General features: G+C 38.6%; 1 protein-coding gene across 4 annotated transcripts in view; it reads right to left on the bottom strand.

The window, feature by feature from the left end:
• Window positions 1-13298, bottom strand: part of KLHL13 (kelch like family member 13) — a 325110-nt gene that overhangs the window by 145081 nt on the left and 166731 nt on the right. The window contains exon 1 of one of the 4 annotated variants that reach the window (XM_016202710.2): window positions 12400-12492. The exons of the other annotated variants lie outside the window; for them this stretch is intronic. The gene's annotated coding sequence lies outside the window, so the exon portion shown is untranslated. Of the gene's footprint in view, window positions 1-12399; window positions 12493-13298 lie in introns of those variants that run through there. 4 annotated transcript variants of the gene reach the window in all.

The raw sequence follows: 13298 nt of genomic DNA, 5'->3' as shown, positions 1-13298 counted from the left end.
TGAAGTAACAGTTTATGGGTATATATATTGTAATGGGTTTATATTTTTAAATCAATGAATGATAGCTGAAGTCATAGGAAACTCAATATTCACATTACTGTAGATCCTCTTTTCTAAATGGTGTGATACTTCTTCATTCAGAATGGCCCTCTTAAACCAGACCAATTTGGCTTGTCTTAAATGAACACATTTCTAACCCCTTCCATGTAATCTAGTATCATAACAACTTAATGAACAAAACCAGCAATGAAAAAAAGCAGTATCATAATACAGACCCCAAAATTCCTAAATCAAGCATCCCCCCTTTTTTTAACTCTGCAGCACCTGATTCCCTGACTCCAGATGATGTGAACTATTAATCTCCATGATAAAGATGCTCTTCCACCTAATTAATGTAAAGATTCACTCAGTCTTCTTCCAGTGACAGCAGTGCCATCTTACCTGATTCTATCCTACACACTAGCCATGAGATCACCACACCATTGCCACACATGACGAGCAAAGAATCCATGTAAGCAAATAAAATATATACTTAAGCAAATCATTTTGAGTGAATCAAGTCACTTTAACTTCAAATGAAACAAATAGCATTTCAAAACCATTCTGAAAGAAAACATAGGTAAAATCAAAAGTGGCAAGTAACTGATCCAAGATTAACTCATTTAAAAAAACTTCTATGCGCCCAGTGTGGCTCAGTGGTTGAGCGTCGACCCATGCACCAAGAGCTCACTGGTTTGATTCCCAGTCAGGGCACATGCCTGGGTTGTGGGCTCAATCCCCAGTAGGGGGTGTAAAGAAGACAACTGATCAATGACTCTCTCATCATTGATGCTTCTGTCTCTCTCTCCCTCTCCTTTCCTCTCTCTAAAATCATTAAAAAAAAATTTAAAAAACATCTATGTTCTTCAAGACAACTAATCATGTCCAAAGATTATTTTTAATAATAAAGAGTAGATAGCCATTCTTTCACCTGAAAGATATCACTGAATATAACTAATTACTGTAATGAAGAACTAGGAACAACCTGCTCCCTCCTATGCCAACATACAGATATTTGGTTTGGTAACTCCCGTAAGACAGAAACGTAGTCATGACTATTACAACTGACTATATTTTGGTGAAATCTGAGTGGCTGAAAAATCTTTATAGATTTTTTGAATTCTAATTATTTAACAGTATCTGTACACAAATCATGGAATACATTTTATAAGACATTTTCCATAATATAATACTGCAATACTATACACCAGCCAAAGAAAGTGGTGCTTTTATCACAACTATCCACTAATAACCTATGTCAGGCATAACCTTTAGAAATCTTTTTAAATGTCAATGTGCACACAAACTTTCTCAGGTATCTCTGGCTCTGGCCCACACTAGAACCATGTGTACACAAGGGGGTAGCCATTCACACAAGGAGGGTTAGTAGTTTTGTTTTAAAATACAAGTCTGGCTTAGTTATGTAGTACTAATATCAGTATGTTTGTGATAAAAACATAATGATCAAATTTATATATAATCAACTTGGATTGAGAATTCAAAATCAGATAAATTCACAATCCTTTAAAATATTAGTCACCGAACAAAATGAAATTAAAGAAAAAGGTGTACTATGACAATTTGGAGCTAGACTGCAAAACACAGAACAAAATCATATACGGAAGCAACGGTACCAACAGGCACACTGGTTCTATCCCCTTTGTGGCCACATTTGTTACAAAACACCTATTTCTCTTCTTGTGGTGATGGAAGTGTTCTAAAATTTATTGTGGTGATGGTTGCACAATTGTGAATATACTAAAACCTACTGAATTGTACACTTTAAATGGGTGAATTGTATGGTAGGTGAATTATAGTTCAATAAAGCTGTTACTTTAAAAAAACAAAAAACACATCTGTGAGGTCAAATACTGTACACAAAAAAGGACCTCTGACTGGTTGTCAATATAAAGGATTCTCAATTTGATTCACCCTTGAATGTTTTTTTCCAGTTCAAAATAAACACGTGCGCACACATGCACACATGTGCAACATACATGCACACAGGTAAGGGCATTAAAATATTCAGAATACTTTCCTTGCTTTTCAACAAGACCCCCCTTCAAAAGGGACATACTCAAAATATCTTGCCAACTTTTTTTTTCTTTGAGGTATAATGGACATCTTGCCAATTGTAACACCCTACTCTGATCATTCCTCTATATTTCTCCAGAATGTTTTCTTTCTTTTTTTAATTTTATTTTTGTTTAAAATATTACAGATGTCCCTTTTTCTCCCCAATGATGCATTCCACCCCGTCCCACCCCTCTCCCCAGTCCCTCTCCCCACCATTGTCCTTGTCCTTGGGTTGTGCATATATGCATATAAATTCTTTGGTTACTCTCTCCCCCTCCACCCACCCACCCTCCTCCATCCCTCTGACATTCATCAGTCTGATCTATGCTTCCATGTCATTGAATCTATTCTGTTCATCCATTTATTAAGTTCTTTAGATTCCACGTATAAGCGAGATCATATGACGTTTGTCTTTCGCTGCCTGGCTTATTTCACTTAGCATAATTTTCTCCAGGTCCATCCATACTGTCCCAAAGGGTACAAGATTCTTCTTCTTTACAGCTGCATAGTATTCCATGGTGTAAATGTCCCACAGCTTTTTTATCAACTCATCTACTGATAGGCACTTGGGCTGTTTCCAGAATGTTTTCTAATGTGCCTTGTTTAGCTATCATGCTCTCTAATATAATGTCCCCTGTCAGAGATAGACTAAAAGGAGGTGTTATAATTTAAAAGCTCAGACCCTATAACTAGATTACATGGATTTTAATGCTAGCTCTTCCAATTATCAGATGTGCAGCCTTGGGGAAGTTATCTAACTTCTGTGCCCCGGTTTCTCATCTGTAGAATAGGCATAATAATAGTCCCTGCCTCATAGCATTGTTATGTCATTTAAATGTGTTGATGCATATAAAGCACTTAGAATGGTGCCAGACTCAAGGAAGGTGTTATAATAATTTATTAATTACTGATTGGTATTAGTATTGGCTGATATCAAGTTGCTTTGTGTTCTCTGTTGCCCTTGCTAGACTGTAGGCTATTTCAGGGCACTGGCATATTTCTTCCCTCCTAACAGACTGCTTTACATATAATTACTCAATACATGCTTGCTCATGAATGTTTAAATGATAACCACACCTACATGATGCCAAAAGTGCTTAGAAAATTCCTTCATAAATCCAAAATTCATTTTGACAAATACTGAATTGTGCAAGGTGTACAGGTATAACGATGGTTGATATCTCCACTATTGAAGTTTCATTTCACCCCATTTGAAAGACTAGAGATATGAAAGAATCCTTTTGGCTAAAGAACCTTTTATGTCATTAGTGCAAAAGCAATGGATAAGAAACCAAGGGCCCTAAATTCTGCTCCTAGATCCACCTCAGACAATGTGACCTTCTGCAAGTCACTTAACCTCATTGTGCATACTCCAAGGAAGTGAATAAAATAAGGATAATTACCCATGCTTCAAAAGAAAGTTGTTCTATAAAGAGGGCATTATCTTTAACATTTGAGCTCATGACCTGAGGGTAGAGTAAGTCTAATTTCCCTAAAACTACTTTTGAACATAGTCTTTTCATGTTCATATGTGATGCTGATAATGACTATAAATGCAGGTAATGCGGCTAATAACACATCTAATTAGTGTGATGACCTAGGCTTTTCAAGTACTTGAATGTATATTATAATAATCATCACAAAATGCTGTGAATATATACTATCTGAACAATGTGTTTCCTGGTCTTTTCCCTTCTGTGAACCCACAGCATTCCATAAATAAGTCAGCTACCCAAATATCATCTGTCTTATCATTTGTCTAACGTTGGAACCAAAGAAGAACATTGGGACATGAGGGAGCAGGAACAGTTATTTTCATGTGCTTTCAACGGAAAAGGTAAGATGAGCCCTCCAACACTGAAGCTGTTCTCAATAACCTATTTAGACTTATTCATTCACTTATCAAAACTGCTATTGAACTTTTATCATACCTAAGATATTATCAGATTTCTTCCTAGAGTAACTATAATACAAATGTAAGATAACCTTAACAACTCAAAATCTATAGATGAAATTAATCAAACATCATCTCTCTTCCCAGTGGCTGAACTATTATAAATGTTTCAATATTTCCTTCTTTTGGGACCTGAAATCTGGAAAAGAGATAAATCAGGAAAATATATGACCTCTTAATTACCAGAACACCAAAAGTTTTCATGTTTAAAAGACAAAATTGTTGGTTGTATATATTTTCCTGCATCTCCCTTTCCATTCAAAATGAAGATTAAAAGTTTTACTCCTATTAAGTTAAATAGTATATTTAAATATATACTAGCCAATCATATTAAATTTGATGCTTTCCTTGTATTCAATGAGATGCCACTTTGAAAGTAAGCCAAGCATTTAAAATAAACTTTGTCAGAAAACTAGTATGACTTCTAAACAGTCTACTCACAATTTAAGAGATACATGTTCAAAAAATAGCACTCCTTATAGTCAATAATATTGTGATGACTATGTATGCGACCAAGTGGTATTTGAAATATTGGAGGGATCCCTCTGTAAAGTACATGATTGTCTAACCACTATGCTGTACATCTGAAACTAATACAAAATATTACTGAATGTAAACTGAATTGAAAATTTTTAAAAATTTTAAATAGCATTCTAGTTGGTATTAAGGCAATATAAATAAAGGAAAGACATTTTCTCTCACTCCTGGTTCACATATAAACTCCTATAGTGTGATCCAAGTTTTAACTAGTTAAGCCATAAATCTAATAGAGTCAATAATAAGAGTAATTATACTATGTAGCCTGAACTGTGCTTAGCACTTTATAAGCATTTTTTCATTTAATCCTTAAAATTACTAGATAAGATTGTTTACAGAAGAGGCAAACAAGGTTCAGAAAGGTAAAGAGAGTTGCCTAAAATCACATTGCCAACAAGAGGCAAGGAGGAATTGAACCTAAGATTGTGATTCCAGGGCCCAAGGACTTGGCCATTAAATTCTACTGCCTTCCCACTGAGAAATATTCAAAAGTGGAACAGAAAATTTTGTTAAAGTGTTGTTTAGAAATGTATAGCTATTTTTATAAAGTGGGACCAAGAAGCAAAACTCTACAAACTCTCTTATCCCCTTTTACTGAATAGACTGTAAAAGCACTTCACACATAGTGGGACGGAGTAGAATGGGTCAATGGGGAGAAAAAGGAATATCTGTAATATTTTGAACAAATTTTTTTTTAATTAAAAAAATTTTTTTAAAAATATAAAGAACACTGTTTGCCCAGCCAGTGTTGCTCAGTGGTTGAGCATTGACCCATGAACCAAGAGGTCACAGGTTCGATTCCCGGTCAGGGCACATGCCCTAGCTGTGGGCTCAATCCCCAGTAGTGGGTGTGCAGGAGGTAGCCAGTTGATGATGTTTCTCTCTCATCGATGTTTCTCTCTCTATTCCTCTTCTTTCCGCTCTCTAAAAACAATAAAAACACTTTAAAAAATAAAGACCACTACTTAATCAGCCCTCTATACTCATATCCTTATGAGTTTGGGGCAGTAACACAACAATACAACAATCTAAGGCCCTGTGAACTGTGTCTAGAGTGAGACAGCAACAATGAAAGTGGGGCATAAATAATAAAAATCAGTTGAATGATTCAGTGTTTTACTTACTCCATTTACTTTAAGCCCTTTTCTTCACTTGCCTTTTTCTTCATCTTTCTCATTTGAAGAAAATCAAATCACTGCTATGTAACCGGCATTCTTTCAATGTGCTGCTTGAACCTTTACAAACCATCTCAAACTCTAGAAACTTTTTATCAACCTTAAAGCACATAAACCTTGACAATTTTCCTCTACTATTACAATATTTCAGTGGCTAGCAATTAACAAGGCAATTTGTATAATGAATGTGTTATAAACAAAAGCAGCTTTAAAGTTAGCAAAAGTTAACTTTAATCAGTGATGCAGGCAAATGTGTCTAGAACAGGACAAAGCCTTGACCCATCAATTGTGCTGCTTTAAGTTCATGGTCAGTGTGTTCTAACCAGCTTTCTTCAGAAGATTATCAGTCCCTTGTCAGGTCTGTCACTATTGGTCTTGGTTATTACCACAAACATTAGGAACTCTGTTAGCACACAACAAATTTTAAGATTTAGACCATTACAAGTAACCAAAGTGTTCCCTGACAGAAATTAGGCAACATAGGGAGAAAAAACTAATGTCACCCACCCTGCTCACCCAGTACACCCAGTGTGCTCCAGTTTAAGGGAAAGAGCACCAAACAGAGATTCTATTTGCTTAAAATAGTGCAATCCCTGGAATATAATAAGCACTTAATAAATATTTGTTGACTATATTGGCAAAAAATTTCAAAGACTAGTTTTCAACTGCAAGAACATTCCAGAAAAATCTTTGAAAAATCTTTGAGACATAAAATTATGCCCAAAGCCACAAAAGAAAAAGGATAAAGAAAATATACCAATTATGATTTATAAATATTGATAAGGGAAAATAAAAACCATATTTTGCTTAGTTTAGTTGGAAAGGAAAGGCTGCCAGAATGTCACATAGGAATAATATTGCAGGAGGCTGGGGTAGGGTGATTAAAAACCAATTCTATATAGTAGAGATGAAGACAAGTTTCCAATTGTTTCCTATGTTTTCCTTTGTACTTTTTAAATATTAATGATTTCAAGCTTATAGAGGAAAATAAGGAATTGTAATGGGCACCCATATCCCAGTGTACCCATGCATGATGCTGGAACTACTTAAGGCCAGGAACCATGCCTCATTGTTTTTATTTCTATACACATGAGGAGTTTAATAAATGTTTAGCAACTGCAAAGAATAACTGTCTAATCATATTAGGTAAATTTTTAACTGAATCCTACCCACCTACCCTCAAAAAACGCTCACCTTAAAAAAGCATTTCTTGGTTTAAGTAGCAAAAGAAAAAGAAAAATATTTTTAATGGTACTAAATGAATGAGTATTGAAAGACCTGGGTCTTTGCTCATCTCAATCATGTGACCCAGCCATATATGTTTTCCTATGACAAAATGTTCATACAGCCAGCACTCTAGTCAGAGTTGTTACATGAATAAATCAGTAATGTATTGACATGGTGACCAATATGAGCAAGGTATTGAGAAGGGTAAAATAGTCTCTTTACCTCCCTAATCACCACCAATAGCATGACCTTACTTTGTACAAGACCCTGGTGCCAGATGTGTTTCCAAATTCAGAAATTACAGACTTTTGTATAGGCAATAACCTGCATGTACTATATATTATGTAATACTCCAGCAGGGCCTGAGGCACTGCCCCACAAACACATTACAAATTCTACAGCAAAACCAAATAAAGATTAATAGTAAGCAGAATAAGGACTATAAATACTCTCATGTCAGTTCGAGTCAGATGTTGTCACCACCTGAGTTTTGGCTCCTAACTTACTAAATAAAAATGTTATAGGTTTTCAGAGTTTGTGAAATTTAAAAATTGTATACTACATATTGTACACCTAACTAATTCAATCCTTATAGGTACCCTAAGGTAATTTCTATTATTCCTATTTTACAGATTAAAAATATGAAGTACAGAGAGGTTAACTAACTCACTCAGTATCCCACAGCTAGCAGGTGTCCTAGCTCCAGAACTGTTCTCTTAACAACCATGCTCTATCACCTCTCTCAGAAATGCCTGAGAATACCAAACGTGTGAAAAGTTAAACAATTTAAGGATCCAAAACAGTAATAGGAGGCACAACACAAGGCAGCATTAATTCATTATTCAGTAAGTATTTATAGAGGGCATACCATGAGCCAGGTGCTCAGGATACAAGAATGAGCAAACAAGACAAGGTTCAGGTAACCTTTGTGGAGCCAGAGACCACTGGGGAGATGGCCAGGCCATCAAATTAACATACAGCAGGTCCTTGAATAACGTCATTTCATTCAATGTCATTTCGTTATTATATTGATGAGATGCTGAAGGAACTTAATTATTGTTTACATCAATTAGCCGATGATAAAACTGGTTTTGTCATAGGTCATTTCGCTTAAAATTGTAGAACCTATAGACGACATTAAGTGAGCACTTACTGTAATTATGATACACATGACAAGTGTGTGACTGCTGTTCACATTCAGAGATCAGGTCAACAGAGGATGGTGTGATAGGATGTGGAATTTGAACTGTTCCTTGACTACCATTGGGATTTGCAATGACAGGAAGGAAAGGGGAGGGCTTTGCAAATGGATGATGGCATGTCATCTATTCAAGAGTTACTGTGCTCCTACTCTATGCCAACAATAATGCTAACACAAATGTTCCAAACTGGGCAAAATCAATTTAAATCAACAGAGGATTTGTGTAAGAGAATAAGGACATGTGGGACAGTAAGCCTGAGTCAAATCATGTACAATCCTTGAGTGCTAAGCTAAAGAGTTAGAACTAGGCTCTGCAGGAGACACTGAAGGTCATTTTGGAGGTTATTATCCCACAATTTTAGGATTTACCCCTACAGAATGTCAATGACTGTCTGTATTCCTAGCTGGGGCCAACTAGACCTCAAAGCTGGATAGCTTTCAAGAAAGGGCTCAGGGCAATAAAATAAATGCCAAGTCTAAATTCCTTTAATCATCAAGGAATAGAGTAACCCTAATCTCTCAAAGAATAAAGGTATGGCAATTTGAAAATGTTGGGAAAGGCAACAGCTAAAGGAAAATGGCAAACTCCTCTAAAAATCCCAAAGGCCATTTCTAAAACCTAAGTTATTCCTTCATATGCAAATGAAATTTCCAGCCTTCTAAAAGAAAAATATTTGTGAGAAAATAACACATTCTTTGAAAAACAAATTCTTAAGTTGAACAATGATCTGATTTTTAATAGAGTTGGTGACAACTTACCTCAGGGCACAAGTGACAGTACAACAATGGAAAGTAAACTGCTTTATAACATACTCAACTTAGAGTCCCCATTCCCCTATTCCCTTACCTAAAGAGAGTAGAGAATTACATACATACTTAGCATACATATAAAATGAAGTTTTCATTCTCAGGTCTTAATGTAAACAACCAAGTATGTAGATAATTCCATTTATCTTCTGCAAAACAAATTTTTATTTATTTTCACTATTTTTTTTAGCCAGTGACCTTCCACAGAAAAGTAGTTAACAAAGACTCTTCAATGGCTTCCTATTGTTCTGAGAATCAAACCCAAATTCTTTCTAAGAATCTCCAAGCCCTGAATTATCTATTATCTGACACCCTCTAGGCCCTCTAACACCTCTAACCACTCCCCCCACCCACCCATCTCACTAGGCTCCAGCCATATGAGCTTGCTTTCTGTTCCTCAAACTTGAAGTTTGTCTTTCTGCCTCAAGGCCTTGGCTCTTTTTCTCTCTGCTCTTCACAAGATAGGCTCATTCTCTCTTCTCTTTCAGGTCTGTTCAAAGGTCACCTTCACTGAGAGGTCTTTTCTGACCACCATAGCTAAATAGGCCCTTCCCAGTTCTCCATATCATATTTTGCTACTCATTTCCTTCATTATTCTTACTTTCATCTATAAGGATCTTCTTTTGTTTACTTGTTTATTGTCTATATCCTTTGGTGGAATATAACCTCTGTGAGACTCCACAAGAGCAAGGACCATGTCTTGTAAGGTATATCATTGTGCCTAATACAGGGTTCTTAGCAAATACAAAGTGCTCCAAAGATCTTGTAAAATAAATTACTAAACGGATGAACAATATATTTAAAGGCTGATTGCCATGAATGCCAGTAACTTGAAAAAAGCCTCTTTTTTCTAATTTTGAAATGTTTTATCTTAGGCTGTTCCTTTTTCCATGATCTTTCTACATTTTCTGAAATCTGATGATGCCTAACAAATTATTGTGTTATTTCACATCAATAAAAATAGATGGGTTTCAACCAATGGGTTTAAGAAAAAAAATACTTTGAGGAGGTTGTAGTAGTTTATTAAACACCAACAAAAGCAAACAATTTGAAAATTGGTTAGTTTCATTTCACTATTGTAAATCAAATTACATAAAGAAAAGTAATTTAAAATGCAAAGAAAATAAAAAAGAAGAGAATTCAATAGCCATCTGCAGTTCTGTTTAGTAACATCAGAAATATTCAGTCTGATAATCTCTAGGTGTACCAGGTGGGTTATCAAATACATATTGTGACGTATTTAAAAGATTCAAAGCAAAGTGATTATAATGAACTCACCTCCACCTTTTTTTTTCTCACCATAATAAATAGCTCACATTAGTAGCAATGTTAGCTTAGACTTAGTATCAATAATAATCACAAAAGGAAAAAATAATAAAGATATAAATGCTTTTCCTTGAAACAGTTTGAAAGTTTGTATGTCTTTTTAGAATGGGTTGCCAAGAAAATTACAGATTTAGAAGGGTCGCCCTATTAAAATAAATTCCCCTTCCCTACTATATTATTTTTTTAAAAAATAGAACTAAAGCGAAGTCAGGAATTTACCAGATGAATGGGGGAAACTACAAATCACCTGCAAACCATCTAACTAAATTGATAATCAATAGCTTTTACTGTTCTTGTAAAAAACACTTTCTTCAGAACATCAACTTAAAATTCTATACAGTCACACTACACTCTTGAAAGTGTGCTTATAAAAATACAGATTAAAAACCTTGTGAAATTGAGGCTCTTATTTATCTATGTTCAAAATACACCATTTAATGCTGCAAAAGAAACTCCATTCATTATCTCACTGCCAAAAGAAGTGCTACCGGGAAAGTGAAATTTGGTATCTTCATTCACAACTTGGTTTCTTCTGAGATTACTGCCAATTTGTGCTATGTCAATGGCAACACTGGTCACATATCAAGTACACAATTCTATCCCTGCTAAGTATACAGATGTTAAGAAGAACCTGCAGTTAAGGGAGCTAATATTTTTAAATGTAAAATGATGTCATCGCTGCTTAATTATTGCATTTTTCTGTTTTCAAATGTGAACCCTAGATATAGCCATTTCCAAAAACACAACCACAAACGTCAGCATGTGCTAGTTCACTATCTCTGCCTCCACGTTTGGCTTCTCTATTCATTTTCTTCACATGCCAATTAGAGCATGGAAGCAAGTAAATGAACCTCAGTGTGGGAGCCAACAGGGCAACGACATGGAGAGAAGGGGATATTGCTGAGAGAAAAACTGGTGCTGTGTGAAATCAACTTGAGCAAATTAATCTCCATCCCACAGAAAATAGTCTCTCTTTTAAATACATGGTTTTTAAATGCTGCTTCTTGGGGAGTTATACAAATATGATATCTAATGTAAGAAACTGTGACTTCTTAAAAAAAAAAAAAAAAAAAAATCCAGCAGGTGCCCTCTCAACAGAGAGAATTTTAAACCTTAAACCCCAGTGTCTCTCAGTTCCCATACAATGTGCTTAGTAACCAGACTACCGCTAGCTTGGGTGACTACCCCACGCCACTGGAGTCCTCTGTCTACATTAAAACAATAAACATCCCATTTGGCAGATGGAGAAATGAAGCCAGGCATTAAAAGTATCTCTCTCCTTCTCTCAGACCTACCTGCTCAGCAACGGGGAAATAATCAGATTTAGGGCCACGTGTTAGGATTACATACAAACATACATACGTTTTAAGTGGCTGTGGTTGTTGCACTAAGTTTTTGAAACCTAGAAAGAAACTTTTCAGTTCCTTAGGTGACATTTACTAGAGAACCATTCCCATCATTTTCTGTAAACCTGTGTTGTTAAACTGTAAGCTTCCAAGAAAATCTGCTACTGTGATTAAACCACGAAGCCAAGACATTCAGAGATGAAGACATTCGGGGAAGAGTTAAAAGCTTACAGGAAAAGGAGAGTGCCCCAAACTCAGGAGCCAGCCGCGAAACGTCCCAAGTTAGGAGATTCAGAGGAAGGGATGGGCTGGGAGGCACAAAGCAGAAACTGTTGGAGTGAAGAGGCAGTGGGGCGGAGGCGGACAGAGGGACCCCAGACTGTCAGGGCAGCGAGAGCGAAGCCCGGACGAGAAGGTCTTGGAGGGATAACAAAGCAGCAAAGGAAAACTGGGTTCTGGGGTCCCAAAAAAATCCAGGCGTCTGGCGAAGCCAGCGAGTCCAGGAGGTAGGGATGAGACAGTGCGGGGATGAGAACGCACACCCGCACGCAAAAGGAAAAGAAGGGGGGCGCGCAAAGAGCGAGGCTGGGTCCCTGTCTGTCTGCCCCTGATGCAGATCGCAACTCCTTACCGCCCGCCGGCTGCCGCACCGGGTCCCAGCTGAGGGAAGGCGGCCAACGGAGCCCCTGCTACTCCAAGACCCTGCCTCACCTTGTTAGCCGCGTCCCAGCGTCCCGCCGCCCGTCCGCCTGCAGCTGCGCTCCGAGGGCCAAAGAGCGAGTCGCGCGGCGCAGCCGGAGCTCCCTCCAGCTCTGAGGCACCGGCCCCCCGCCCCTCGCACCCCTGCTCGCCCGGGTCCCTTCCTCTGTCCTCTCTTAGTCCAAGAGCGCGGACACGAACCCGATCGCTGTTCAGTTACTGTCAAAAGTGCCGGTTCCAGGCTTCCCCAGAATAGGAGCTGAACTGCTGCGGCTGCAGCGGCAGCGCCTCCGCCTGACCTCACCCGGGTGTGGGGAGCGCAGGGGGGCGGGAGCAGGGTTAAGGAGGGGAGAGGGGAGGGAGAGGGGGAGGAGGGGGAGGGTGCGCGGGCAGGGGAAACATGGCGGCGGGTGGCCCCGGCGGCGCCTGCGCGGGAGCCCAGGGAGCTGGGGCTAGGACGGTGTGGAGGGTCCGAGCAGAAGTCCTCCGCCAGGGCCGTGCGCGATGAGGGTGTGCCCGGGACGGGGGTGCGCCTGGGAAGGGGGTGGCTGCCAAGTGGCCCTCAAGCCTCCGGAGTCTGGGCGCTCGCGTTGGAGAGCACATGGCTCCTACTGCTCAGGAGGCAGGAGAGGTGAAACTGTCGGGTGTCCAGGGACGGCAGTCCCGCTTAGCCACTCCAGGAGGAGGCCCGCCTTCGCGTCCTGCCAGCGGGCAAGGCTCCTCATATCTATGGGGGCCGGGGCACAGGGTGTGCTTCACCTCGGTGGGGCACGCACCTCAAAGCAAGCCTGACCCAGGTTATCACGCAACTGTTCATCACTCTAAAGTGCAATGAGCGCGTCGATCTCTCCCCTCCCTGATGAAGTAAAGAGTGCTAACGAAGAGGAAGAATAAGAACAAATACAGCAGTT

This window comes from Miniopterus natalensis, chromosome X (genome assembly GCF_054644295.1).
Source record: "Miniopterus natalensis isolate mMinNat1 chromosome X, mMinNat1.hap1, whole genome shotgun sequence".
Taxonomy (NCBI): domain Eukaryota; kingdom Metazoa; phylum Chordata; class Mammalia; order Chiroptera; family Miniopteridae; genus Miniopterus; species Miniopterus natalensis.
The sequence above is the reverse complement of the archived record's forward strand: the minus strand, read 5'-3'. Positions and strand labels throughout refer to the sequence as shown.